The sequence below is a fragment of the Chenopodium quinoa genome, unplaced genomic scaffold (genome assembly GCF_001683475.1).
Source record: "Chenopodium quinoa cultivar QQ74 unplaced genomic scaffold, ASM168347v1, whole genome shotgun sequence".
In the NCBI taxonomy this organism is placed as follows: Eukaryota; Viridiplantae; Streptophyta; class Magnoliopsida; order Caryophyllales; family Amaranthaceae; genus Chenopodium; species Chenopodium quinoa.
The window spans coordinates 956,324-969,704 of record NW_018743283.1 but is presented as its reverse complement, the minus strand read 5'-3'; positions in this window follow the sequence as shown (position 1 = coordinate 969,704).

Sequence of the window (13,381 nt, the reverse complement as noted above, 5' to 3'; positions counted from 1 at the left end):
CTAAAAAGATAGTAAGCACCAAAAGACCTTTGGAACTCATACATATGGATCTCTGTGGTCCAATGAGAATTCCAAAGTAGAAGTCGTGGTAAGAAATATGTTATGGTTATAGTTGATGATTATTCAAGGTATACTTGGGTATTAGTTCTTGTAAGTAAAGATGAGACTTTTGATGAGTTTGTTGCATTTGTGAAGAAAGAACAGAGAAACACAGGTAATACATTGATACATCTAAGATCAGATCATGGAACAGAATTTGAAAACTCCAAGTTTGATGAATTCTGCACTAAAAATGGAATGGATCACAATTTCTCTGCCCAAGAACTCCAAAACAAAATTGTGTGGTGGAACGTAAGAATAGAAGCCTTGAAGACCTGGCTAGGACTATGCTGATCTCAAGTAGACTGCCTAGGAACTTATGGGCAGAAGTAGTAAACACAGGATGCTATATTCTAAATAGAGTATTTGTTAGAGCCATCTCTAACAAAACTCCCTATGAACTGATTAAAGGGAGAAATCCTAATATTTCTTACTTTAGATCTTTTGGTTGTAAATGTTTCGTTCATAAAAATGGTAAAAGGAACTTGGGAAAGTTTGATGAACGAAGTGATGAGGCTGTATTCCAAAGATATTCCTCAAATAGTAAAGCATATAGAGTTTATAATAAGAGAACAATGTGTGTTGAAGAATCTGTAAATGTAATTTTTTATGAAACTGAAAACTTATCTGATGTACAGAATGATGATGATGACTTCGAGATTGGATGGATGATAAAGATGAAGAAGTTACATCATTGGAGAAGCAGCATAAGGAAAATAAAAGTGAGTAAAACAATAAAGAAAATGTAGAGGAAAATAAGGAAGATGCATAAGGAACTTCTACATAAAATTTAGATCAAGAGCAACTTGAAGTTCTAGAAGAAGTTCAAGCTGGATCACAAGATATAGTTCCAATTGAAGTCCTAGTCAACAACAATCAAGAAAGGTTGTATCCAATCAAGGACTTCGCTCCTAAGTCCTGAAAACATCATAAATCACATCCTGTAGATGCAATCATGAGTGATATTACAAAAGGAACTCAGACTTGATCTCAACTTAGAAACTTCTGTGCATTTTACGAATTTCTCTCTTCCATGGAGCCTAAGAACTATGTTGAAGCTTTAATTGATGCTGAGTGGATTAATTCTATGCAAGCTGAGCTAAATGAATTTAAAAGAAATAAGGTTTGGCATCTGGAACCTATAGCAAGTGACCAAAAGACAATTGGTCTAAAATGGGTATTCAGGAACAAGCTAGAAGAGCATGGTATTATTTTCAGAAATAAAGCAAGACTGGTTGTATAAGGTTTCAATCAATAGGAGGGGATAGACTATGAGGACACATTTGCTCCAGTAGCCAGGTTAGAGGCTATTCGCTTACTTATTACTTTTGCTGCTTATATGGAATTTAGGTTGTATCAAATGGACGTTAAATGTGCCTTAATGGTTTATTAAAAGAAGGTGTCTATGTGGAACAACCCCATGGATTTGAAAATCCAAAATTCCCAAACCATGTTTACAAGCTTGATAAATCCATATATGGACTTAAGCAAGCTCCTAGAGCATGGTATGAAAGATTGTCTAAGTTCCTATTAGAAAATGGTTTTAAACGTGGTAAAATTGATAACACTTTGTTTTTAAAATCAAATGGACGTGACATTCTAGTTGTAAAAATTTATGTTGATGATATAATCTTTGGTGAAACTAACGACTCTTTGTGCAAGTATTTTGCTGACCTTATGAGCGGAGAATTTGAAATGAGCATGATGGGAGTACTCAACTTCTTTGGTTTGCAAATTAAGCAAACTGAGGAAGGTATTATGATCCATCAACAAAAGTTCATTAAGGAAATGGTGAAGAAATACAAGCTTGAAATTGCAAAACTGAATAAAACTCCTATGGGAATAGCTACAATACTGGATGAGGATCCGTCTTGAACTTACATAGACTAAACTATGTATCGAGGTATGATAGGTTCTCTGCTTTACCTAAATTCAAGTAGACCTGACATATCTTTTAGTGTAGGTTTATGCGCCAGGTTCCAAGCTAATCCAAAGGAGTCTCACCTTAAAGCAGTGAAGAGAATCCTTCGTTACTTAAAAGGCACAGATGATTTAGGTCTCTTCTATCCTAGAAGTGACTCATTTGATTTAAATGGTTTTACTGACGCTGACTATGCAGGTGACTTGGTCAATTGAAAAAGCACATCAGGTATGGCACAATTTTTAGGACCCTGTTTAGTTTCTTGGGGTTCCAAGAAGCAAAACACAGTAGCCTTGTCCACTGCTAAAGCTGAGTATGTAGCAGCAGCAGCTTATTGCTCTCAAATGCTTTAGATAAAACAACAGGTTAGAGATCTTGGTATTATTTTCAAGTGTGTTCCTATTTATTGTGATAATACAAGTGCTATCTATATTTCTAAATATCCAGTTCAACATTAAAAGGTCAAACATATCCACATTAGGCATCATTTCCTAAAAGATAATGTGGAGCAAGGGCACATTAAGTTAGAATTTTGTCCTATAGAAAATCAAATTGCAGATATTCTAACAATGCCCTTGAACAAAGAAAGATATTAGAAATTGAGATTGGAACTTGGGATGATCAAGCTGACTTGATTGCTTATAAAGTTCTAAGACATGGCAAAATAAAAAATAATGCAAATTAAAGCTAAAAGGCTGCCAGCACAATTATGGTGCGCTAAACATAGCTGAAGTGTCACCGTTGGTGAAGTCCTAGAGGTTAGTTCACAAACACCCAAATATGTATGTAATTAGTAATGTTCAAATTAATGTGATTTTGAAAATACGTGTATATAGTGTGTTCCAAATACGTGTTTTCCTTGTTCAAATTAATGTGATTTTGAAAATAAATTGAATTTGGAAAGAAAACGAATTTTGGAAAGTTTTTAAATTACAGAATACTGTTTAAATTTTGAAATAAATTGAACTTGTTCAATTAATGACCAAACGGCACTTAACTCTTCATTTATTTGACACCTCTTCAATTAATATAAAAGGCATCTTTCACCCACCCAAAATTACTCCACTGTCAAATCAATTCACCCTCACTGTAAAACATAATTGAAGCTTCCACATAAACTTTAAACGTCAAGACATGGTTATCATCACTTCATTCAATTCCTCAGACAACTCCCAACACGAATTAAGGTCAGAACTAGAAATTACTTCACCCTTAGTCGTGGTTTCGTACAAAGAAAACGAGAAAATCCCAACTAAAACCCCAACTGAAACTGCTTATACCTCCTGTACTTCAACCAGAAACCCTAAGGAGAAGAAATTAAGTGAGAAGGAAGAGGAAACTGTAGATATCTTTGCGAAGTTGAAGGAGTGGAAAGAAAGGAAAAAGAGTGAAAAGACTGTTGAACACCACATCAAGGAGGTCGAAGATTTTGCGGCTGGAATTACAGAGTTTGGGGGAGAAGATGATCAAATTGAAGAAGACATCATAACTGATCAATCAAAGCTTGAGGATCAGGCTGGAAGGTATGTTGTAGGACATAGAATTGATTTATCTTGGTGTAGGAAGGCCAGGTTTCTGGAATTTCTGGATTTAATCAAGTTTTAGGAATTGGAGTTTTTGCTTTCTAGGGCTTCGAACAATTGCATGTATCCTGTACCTATGACTGAGTTTTGTCAAAATTTTGAAGTAAAAACAAGGGGTAATTTCTAGTGGAGTGAATGAAATAAAAATTGAGTTTGATGTAGAACACTACTAGAAAATAACCTTTTCGTAGCGATTATTTTAACCTTTAGTACTGATTGTAATTGCAACAAAAAGCTTTCCCAACGAATGGTCATCCGATACAATATCCCCCGTTACCTTAGCCTTTAGTAGTGGTTTTCAATATCGCCGGGGTTGGCCTCAATAATCGATACGAAAAACTACATCCAATCGTTGTGATTATTGTAGCGATTACAATCGCTATAAATGTTTAACTCATTTTCTTCAAAAAAAAAACATGCGTATGATCTTTACAAGAATCGAACATGCAACCTCAAACTCTTATATTAAATGTTTCACCAATAAGCTATGACATATTTTATGTATTCTTTGTCAAATAATATTTATACATCTAGTGTTGAAAAGGCTTTTCGTATCGATTTTTAGGATTTAGTGGCGATTGTAAATGATACGGTTTCTCAAAATTATATAAATGTGTAAAAATAGTGTTGATATGTATTATTATGTTTTTCGTACTGATTTTATATGGGAAAACCATGGCGATTGTAAAATGATACGACTTCCTTAATTAATTCACAAATAGACTTGCATATTGTAGCGAATGTACAATCACTACGAAATAATCTCTACGAAAAGACATTTTTCTTGTAGTGGAAACCCTAGGTAAAATTCTAAAAGTGCCAAAAGAGGGTTATGAAACATACATTAAGGGAAAATCAACAGTGAAGATTGGAAAATTTTTGGGTGCTGATATTGTTGAGTCTTTGGGAGAAAAGAGGGGGAAAAACATAATGAGTCACAACAATCGGATACCCCTAAACAAACTGCTGTTTGATTTGGTAAATAAAACCATCCTGCCTAGAACTCAAAAGAAAGGTTAAGCTTGCTTAATGGACATGGCTGTTATATTCTATTTGAGTAGAAAGATTAAAATCAGTTTTCCATCACTCATGTATCAACACTTGGCTCACTGTGTTCCTAGCAAGAACAAAGTGGGCTATGGAGCAATCTTGTCCACTATTTTTGACTCTCTTGGAGTGGTGTTGAAAGGAAATTATAAAGCTCTAGATGAGAAGCTAGAGAATGTGATATGTGAGGAAACCTTGCTGGGTCTTAGCCTAGAAGTTGTAGGAGGAAATATTCAGAGGGTTGAAGAAAAGAAGGAAAAAAGGGCATCTGCTGGTGGCAAGAGGAAGGAAGCACCTGCTTCTGGAGAACAGGTAAGGAAAAGCAGAAGGTTGTTTGCTAGCAAGCACACTTCCCAAGACCAGCCTGGAGGAGCCTTTGGAACTGGATGCTGAAAATAATGTACTTGAAGGCCAAGTCTTTGAGTTGACTGACAGGGCTAAGGTTGTAGAGAAACAGCTTAAAAAGGCTATGGGCACAATTCAAATGCTGGAAAGAAGAGTACAAGGCCTGGAGAAGAGTCTCAAGGAACAGAAGGCCGAGTTCCATAAGATTATTTAGGAACTGGAAGAAAAACTGGAGGCCAGTATTGAGCATCAGAAGGAAGATAACATGAAGATACTGGAGTTCCTCAAGAGTTGACCAGTTTGAACCCTATCAACCTATCTTTAGCCTATCCTCAGCCTAGCCTAGCCTAAATTTTCTTTTCTGCTATTTAAGTCATGAACATGTTCTGTTTTTGGTTACTTTTGAAAATACTTTGGTTTGTAATGGGATAAGCAGGATTATATTTTTTTTAATTGAATATTTGGAACTTAGCTTATACTTGTGTGTGTTGTGTGTTATGAAAACATATGTATGCAAGTGGAACTTAACTGACAGGGGTTTGGTAGCGCTGCCTTCAGTTTCCCACACTCGATGAATTGCTTGTGGGGTTGTGGCTGGTAGCAAAATACACTTGAAATGCAGAACTTTTTGATAATGCTAGAAGGGGGAAAAGAAGAAGCAAACTTGAAGGTTGAAGTTTGTAGGCGTCGCTCGAAGTGCGCCTATGTTAAATCATGTTGTGAATATGCTTGGCACTCATAGGAAGTGGGAATTGACATAATACGATTAGGGACAAGGAAAGTAGGGAGCCACTAACAATTTTTTAAGGAACTTGTAAACCGTTCACGGATTATATAAGGCAACCACGAATAAGGGACAACGATAGGCAACAACAATTGACCCGTGAAAGTTACACCCCATTCATAATCCATGAGATTACTAAATCCATATGGTTCGGAATATCGGGGATGATGCGGCGAAGTGAGTCATGGAGTCACATTCGCCCGTATTGGCTTCTACTCGATTCTTATAGTTAAAAGTGATTCATGCGATCTCAAAGGCATACAAATAAAGATTCAATTTGCTCCAAACTATTATTATGCTAAATTGGTTGAATATTAACGCAACATATAATTCTAAAATATTGTGATCACTTTATTAAACAACAAGATTAAAAAGGAACCTAAACCGGTTGTCCAAATTATCTTATTAGTCGTGATTTTCAATTACATATTCCCTTTAAACATGCAATATGGTGATCATAATTATAATAGAAGAATAAATATTAATATTGGAAGCAATTTAACAATAATAGCGTTAGTCAAATCAAATATAAAATAACCTAATCATGATGTTAGAAATATTAAAATAAAATAAGAGTAATTAAATTAATTAATTACTCACATTCCGCGTGTTCCTTAAAATTGCTACATCATGAATAAATTGTTAGTAACTTCAATATAAAAAAAAATATAAATCAAATGAAAATTAAATTAAATAAATGTAGATTTGATTTGGTTCAAACCCTCAGTTATTTTTACCTTTCACGCCTTGGTTTAAGGACGAAACCTCGGGTTAAGTATGGACTCCTTGGAGTGCTTAAGGGAAGAATGGTGTAATTAGGAATATAGGTTTAAGGCTTAGAATATGGGAGAGAGAGAATAGAATGATTTTTTGGTGTAAAAGAGAGGAAGAGAGTATGATTTGATGCCCCGAACTGCAGAAAGGGGGGTCCTATTTATAGGGAAAATGAGCAGAGGAAACACACGGAACCCTAAAATGATAAAAACCTAAAAATTAACACCGCGATACAGCAGAGAACACCGTGACACGGTGCTAGGCACCGTCAGATGGGGGAAAACCCCGTGACGCGAGGAAAATTGGTGCGAAGCGGGACATATTTGACCTACGGGAAGTGAACGCGTGAAGGTTTACGCGAAAAAGACACGAGAAAATTCCGTGACACGGCACACATACCGTGACACAGAAGTGTCCACTATGGCACGGTATTGTACACTGTGTCACATTATGGGAAAACGCGAAAATTACACGGAAAAAGCACCGTGACACGGTGAGAAATACCGTGTCACGGCAGCAGGTACCGTGCCACGGCATCAGATACCGTGCAACGGTGGATTTTCATGTGAAAAAGCTTTGATTTAAAATACCATGTCACGGCACCAGGCACCGTGCCACGTCATCAGGCGCCATGACACGGTGCTTTTATATTGTGCGCGGTAATTCCAGTTTTTTACCCGTTTTTTAAAATCATCATAACTTTTGATCCGTAACTTGGAATAAGACATATAACATGCCATTGGAAATCTTATCAAGTCTACTTTCCAACCCAATTGTAATCAGGTCATAATTTTTAGATTTTAAAATATGGCCGTTTTAGTGCAAGCGTGTTGGTTTTGGGCCGAGTTTAGTGTTTTGCTCATATCTTTTTCGTTATAACTCGGAATTGAGCTTATGATATATGGTTGGAAAGAGTATTTCAAGGCCTATCCAACCAAATAATAATTGGATCAAAATTATAAGACTACAAAATCAGTTTCTCTCGGTTTTGCGATGTGGACACGAAAAGTGGATAACAAGTTATGGTTTAGGGAAATGAGCTAGGAAATGGATTGGTTTATGAAATGTATTGGATAGAACATGGATTTAAGCACTCCAAATATTAAATACTCAACCCAACCGATAATGGCGGTGAAAGGTGTTCATCATCGGGTTTGGTTTTTGGGAGACATTTTTAGGTGTCTACAAAGTTGTTTAGGGTTCCAATTAATAAAGTATCAGAAACTTTCTCTGATGCTTCCGTGTTACTATAGTTTTTGTTAGTTTATGTGTTTATGTTTTGTTTGCTTTCTTTCCTATTAATTGTGTTCTGTTTTTATTCTGTTTCTATTTTTTTTTTTGTTGATACTTAGTTTTGTTTACCTTTGCTTATGTTTTTTTAATATAAAAACAAAAAAACGTAGAAAACTTAAAGTACAAAAATATTTTCTTCTTACATAGCTTAACTTTATATCGAAGTTTGCTAAATTTTGTCATCATCAAAATGGGGGAAATTGTTGAACCTTGAAGGTTTTGATGATGATGAATTTAAATTAAGAAAACTTTGAATCTAATAAGAGTTTTCTAAGTGTTGTGATCTAGACAGGTGAAGTTGACTTTGGAAGTAGAAGAGTAACTTTGTTTATCAAGATATTCTAGAAAGCTCAAGGAAAGTAAAGATAGAAAGAAGAAGAGTTCCCTCACAGGAACTAATAAAGTTCCTTTACATGAACCTGAAGACAACAAGGCATGAAAGTGACTTGGTTTGCGACAAAGACAGCAAGTTCTGAAAAACTTGGTCAGCGAAGTTCCAGTTTAAGACTGGAAGAATATTGACAGCGGGAACTTAGTCCTGGACTGCGTGAAGCCCAAGTATCCTACGTGATTAAAGTATTGGTGCAGAAATTTAGATTAAATAATGTTTCTTCTTTAGAAATTGTTGTAAATATGTTAAGTAGGTTATGCATGAAATTTATTAGAATGTATGACAAAATCTTGGCAAGCGTATTAGATTTGGAAAATCAAAAACATAAATTTTTAGAAAGGATTTTCATTGGAAAAAGATTTATTTCTTAAAAAAACTGATTATCTCAAAGGATTTTATTCTTTAAGATAATTTATCTTTATTAAATTTTCCTAAAAGATTTTCTTCAAAGATTTACTTAAAACCGTGTTTTTAGATTAAGGAAAAATTTACATGTTTATCTTTTAAAACCCTACTTTCTATACAAGCTAGACTTGTATAGTAGAAATCTGAAAATACATTTTTGTGAGTTTTATGCGTGAAGAATCTCTAAGAGTGCTTAATTGTGTAAGTTTGCCAAGCCTTTACCTTTGTCATAGTACTTTCGGATTTCATTCATTGCTTGCCTCTCATATAATAAGTCTTTACTTTGTAATAGGTTGGGATCTTGGGTGTGTGATTATATTAAGTCTTTGCATACAATAGTGATATTTGTACTTAGGAAGTACGAGTGAGTCTAAGTCGAGAACATAGACTAGGTAGGATAGAGTCCTACTGTGCAGCAAGTTCATTTTGGAACTTGTGAGTAAAAGGTCTGATTATAATAGATTTGTAACTTGTGAAGTTTGCCTTATTATAGTGAATTGGTTTTTTTTTTTAGAAATATCTTAGAAGGGTCGAGGTTTTACTTCCAGCTGGGCCCCGAAAGGTTTCCTCGTAAAATATTGTGTGCACTACTAGTTCCTTTAATGTTGTTTTATATTCTGCGAAAAATAGTCATTAGGAACTCACATACAATTCACCCCCCCCCCCCTCTTGTAGTGTTCGTCTAACTAACAAAGACCTTGAGCCGATATAGATTAGCGTGAAATAATATAAGGCGAATGATTTTTTGTAATTTGGGCATATGATTAGCATAATTCTACATAGGATTTTTGTTTGCTTCACATAGAAATTAATAAATTCCAATAAGCATTTGCATTTCATTGGAATTAAATTCCTACATCAAATTTTCTAGGAAATAGCTAAACTTGTTTGGTTGTTATGAAGACATCTACAAATTATGCGAATTATGAGTTACCAAGGGCGGGCTTGGTAATTTAATTCCCATGTTTTATGGAGAAGTTGTTATATACACCCGGATGCACTGTACACTCATGAGTATTTGTTCTCATTTTGATGATTTGTTTTTCATTTAATCATCAAATGAAGAGCAAAAACTAACCTTTGGTTAATTGGGTATACAGTGCACCCAGGTGTATATAAAAATTTCATGTTATATGGGAAATTGAAATAGCCATCAATTTTTATGGCCAACCAAATAAACCCCTTTTTTTTTCTCAATTCACATGAATTTTCAATTCCTCACTTTTTTTGTGCAACCAAACAACGCATTTGATTTAATCTATGTTAGTTGGTGTATTGGTGAATTTCATTTGAAGGGCACGAAAAGTTTGTTGTTTTACTATTTCATGCATGTTTTTCTTGATAATTACTATGATTGATTTACGTCAGTATCCAAGTACTCACTTCTAGTGATAACTCAATGGATTAAGGCAATTTTTTTAGGATATTTCCATTCGTATCGATCTAGACTTCACTTTTCCCATTATTCGTATAGTATTAACTTTGTGTCTTTCCATTGGTAAACATGTAGCATAGTTTTTTTTCCAACCATGACTAAAATGACCAAAAACCGCTAATTAGGGAAGATAAAAAGATAATATTGTACCAATGAGAATTTCCTTTTTTTGTTCTCCAATCCTATCAACTTCATTTGTAATAATTATGTCATTTTTTTATATCACATGGTACATTAATCAAAATATACTTTATTTTGAAATAGATAATTGAATCAATCCTATGTTTTTCTATCAAATATTTTGTAACGTTTTGCGTCACGATTTATTTGTTATCACATGTAGGGTTGTTCATCAGTCCAAGACCGAACCGGATGACTCGCATTGGACCAAAGACGGAAAATTAGAATTTTAAGAACCGAAGACCGGACCGATTAAGCTCAGATCGAACTCGGACCGAACCGCTTTGGACCGATTTATGAATTTTTTAAAATAGAATACTAAATTTTTTATAAAGTTATGGAAAACCCAAAAAAAGTAAAGGAAAACTATATTTTAACGTCATTTTCACGTTTTTTTTTTGTATGTTTAGTACAAAAAAACTTATAAAGTTATAGTTTTCTAAGCTTATTAAGTATAATTTTAACCATTATTTAAGGTTTCATGCATATTTTTAATAAAAAAATCGGTTCGGTCCAAGACTGATTTTTATAGGGTTTTGGACTGGACTTGAATGAAAAGTGGAAAAATGAATTTCAAGACCCAAAGACTGGACCGAATAATTCGGTCCGGTCTAGTCCGGGTTCAGTCCAGGGTGGTCTAGTTCATTTTTCGGTTCGAACCGATTTATGAACACCCCTAATCACATGTTATATCAATTAAACTTCAAATTCTTCTAGTTATAGATCAACAAATCGATCTAATTATTTTTGTACCAACTTTTTTTCTTAGTATTTTATGTCATGCTTGACATATCTATCTCCTATTGTGTTGGGTTTCGATGAGTCCAACTCACCATGGAACAAAACCCGACCCCATGACGCGCTCATAATTAATATAACTAAAACGACATAAATAACAATAAAGAGAGAAAAGACGATCTTACCCTTTCCGAGCGCTTCGCTCTTACTCGGAGCTTTTACTTCAAAGCCAAGTCTTGCAAGCGTAGAGACCTCCCACAGTATCCACCCGCAACTCGACCCCGACCGGTCTCTTACTTGGAGTTTAGCCAAGTCGGACCAAAACACTGCTTGAATATTATATAAATTTAAAGGTTTTCTCTCAAGTGGAGATGCCTTATTAAGTTCCTACTCAAGTGACTTTCTCCAAATCCCAACGTGGGTATTTATAGAGAATATCATGAGAGAATTCCACTCTCCCATCAATGCGGGAGGGTTGGTAAAATCAATTTTCCCTTTTGTTTTTAAATCAAAAATAAAAGAAAATAGCAAGCAACTAATAAATCAACAAGTGGCATTCTAAGAGTGAGAGGTTAGGTAAGGACCAAAGGGGAGAGGGGGACCAAAACTTGATCCCCAAGGCTCCCAAGAAACACCTCTCACATCTCTCGGCTCCAATGAATGGCTGCCATGTGGCAGGCCATGACTTGACACCCAAGCATCCTTCCTGGCACTTGGTGCGTGCGGCTAGGCCTGTTGCTGGGCGCACGCATGTGCGGCACTGTTGCTGCCTTAACACAGCACGCCACACATACTTGTGGGCTGCTGGCCGAGGGAACTACATGCCACACACTGCTAGCAGTGCTAGCACACTAGCTCGCTGCTAGCTTGGTGCTGCTGCTGCTCCTGCATGCTAGCACAGCTTGGTCGTCTTTTATTAATCCGACTTGACTTGCGACGCTCGGTTTCGACGCTCCTGGCTCGATTTTCGACGTCTAAATCTTTAATACTCGAGTGACTCATTAATTCTTTCCGAATTAATTTTTCGTGTCAGATCGTTAATTGTTTGGGTGTGACCCGAAGAGTTCAGTCAAGATTAAGCTGGAATATTAATTAAAGATTAATAATACTGATTGGAATTGGCCTCCAACTAGGCATTCCGATCACTTGACCTTACTGAATAATCAGCTTTCTAATAATTCCGAAACCCTCTATCGAAATAATACACTTGTTCGAAGAACACCATTCCTATCAATCTCCCACTTGTCCTTCCGGACAAGTACAGTTTTTGTATATAGCCTATTTCCTATGTCACTTAATGTCTCTTCATAAACTATAAGGTAAGATTATTCGTCATCCTTATTAGGTCCAGAAGTGTTTCTCGAAATCCGAGTTTGACTGTGTAGACACCCAAATGTGTCTCCCCAAAACCAAACCCAGTGATGAATACCTTTCATGTCATTCGATTATCGAACGAGGTGAAAGTGTGAAGAGTCTAGTGATGAGGATGTTTTATTGAAATATTTCTCTTTCTGTTTTCAAAAAATATTTCTTTTCTTACTTCTATTTTATGAAAAATAGCCAGTCCAATTTGGTTTGGTCCATGATAAGGGTCCAATAATAGTGTAGTTGGATTGTGCTCGAAAAGAGCTTTCCAATGATATATTATAAGCTCAATTCCGATGAATAATGAGGAAGATATTGATTAAATTAAATTAGGCCCATGTTTTACATGTGGCCTAATGATCTAGAGGATGACCTTTTAATTATTATTCTTAAAGTGATTAGGATTGATTTTAATCTCCTAGGAATATTTAGAAGGTTCTTTTTAAATCTAACAAGATTAGGATTGATAATTATATTTTAAAGATGTTTTATTTTGAATAAAATATATTAAATCTGATTTTTAATCTGCTTAGACGCAGAATTACCTGTAACCGGTTTAAAAGATGATTTTGCGTGTAAAAGCGCGTTGTACTTGTGAATCAGCGCGAGACGATAGAGTCGTTGCCTGGCGCTGACAACTGTCGCCTGGCGCTGTAGTTGTCGTCTGGAGCTGACTCCTTTCGTTGGAAACAAGAGGTATTTTATTCCGAATATGACTTTCTTTGATCCCGTGCTATTTTTCCTATAAATAGGGGTCGTATCTCTATGTTTTTATTCAGATTCACAATCATTAACCATCGTCTCTCTCTCTCTAAAAGCTATAAGCTTATTCTCTCTTATTCTTTTTCTAAACCTTCCCTCTCTCAAAATTCCTCACTCATTAGATCTAGAAACACATAGCCAAGTTCGAAGTTGTCTTCGCCCTAGACGTGAAAGGTTTGATATTTTTGAGGGTTTGGTCCCAAATCCCTATTTCAATTATTTAATTTAATTGTTTGTTTAATATTTTTCCTTGAAGTTA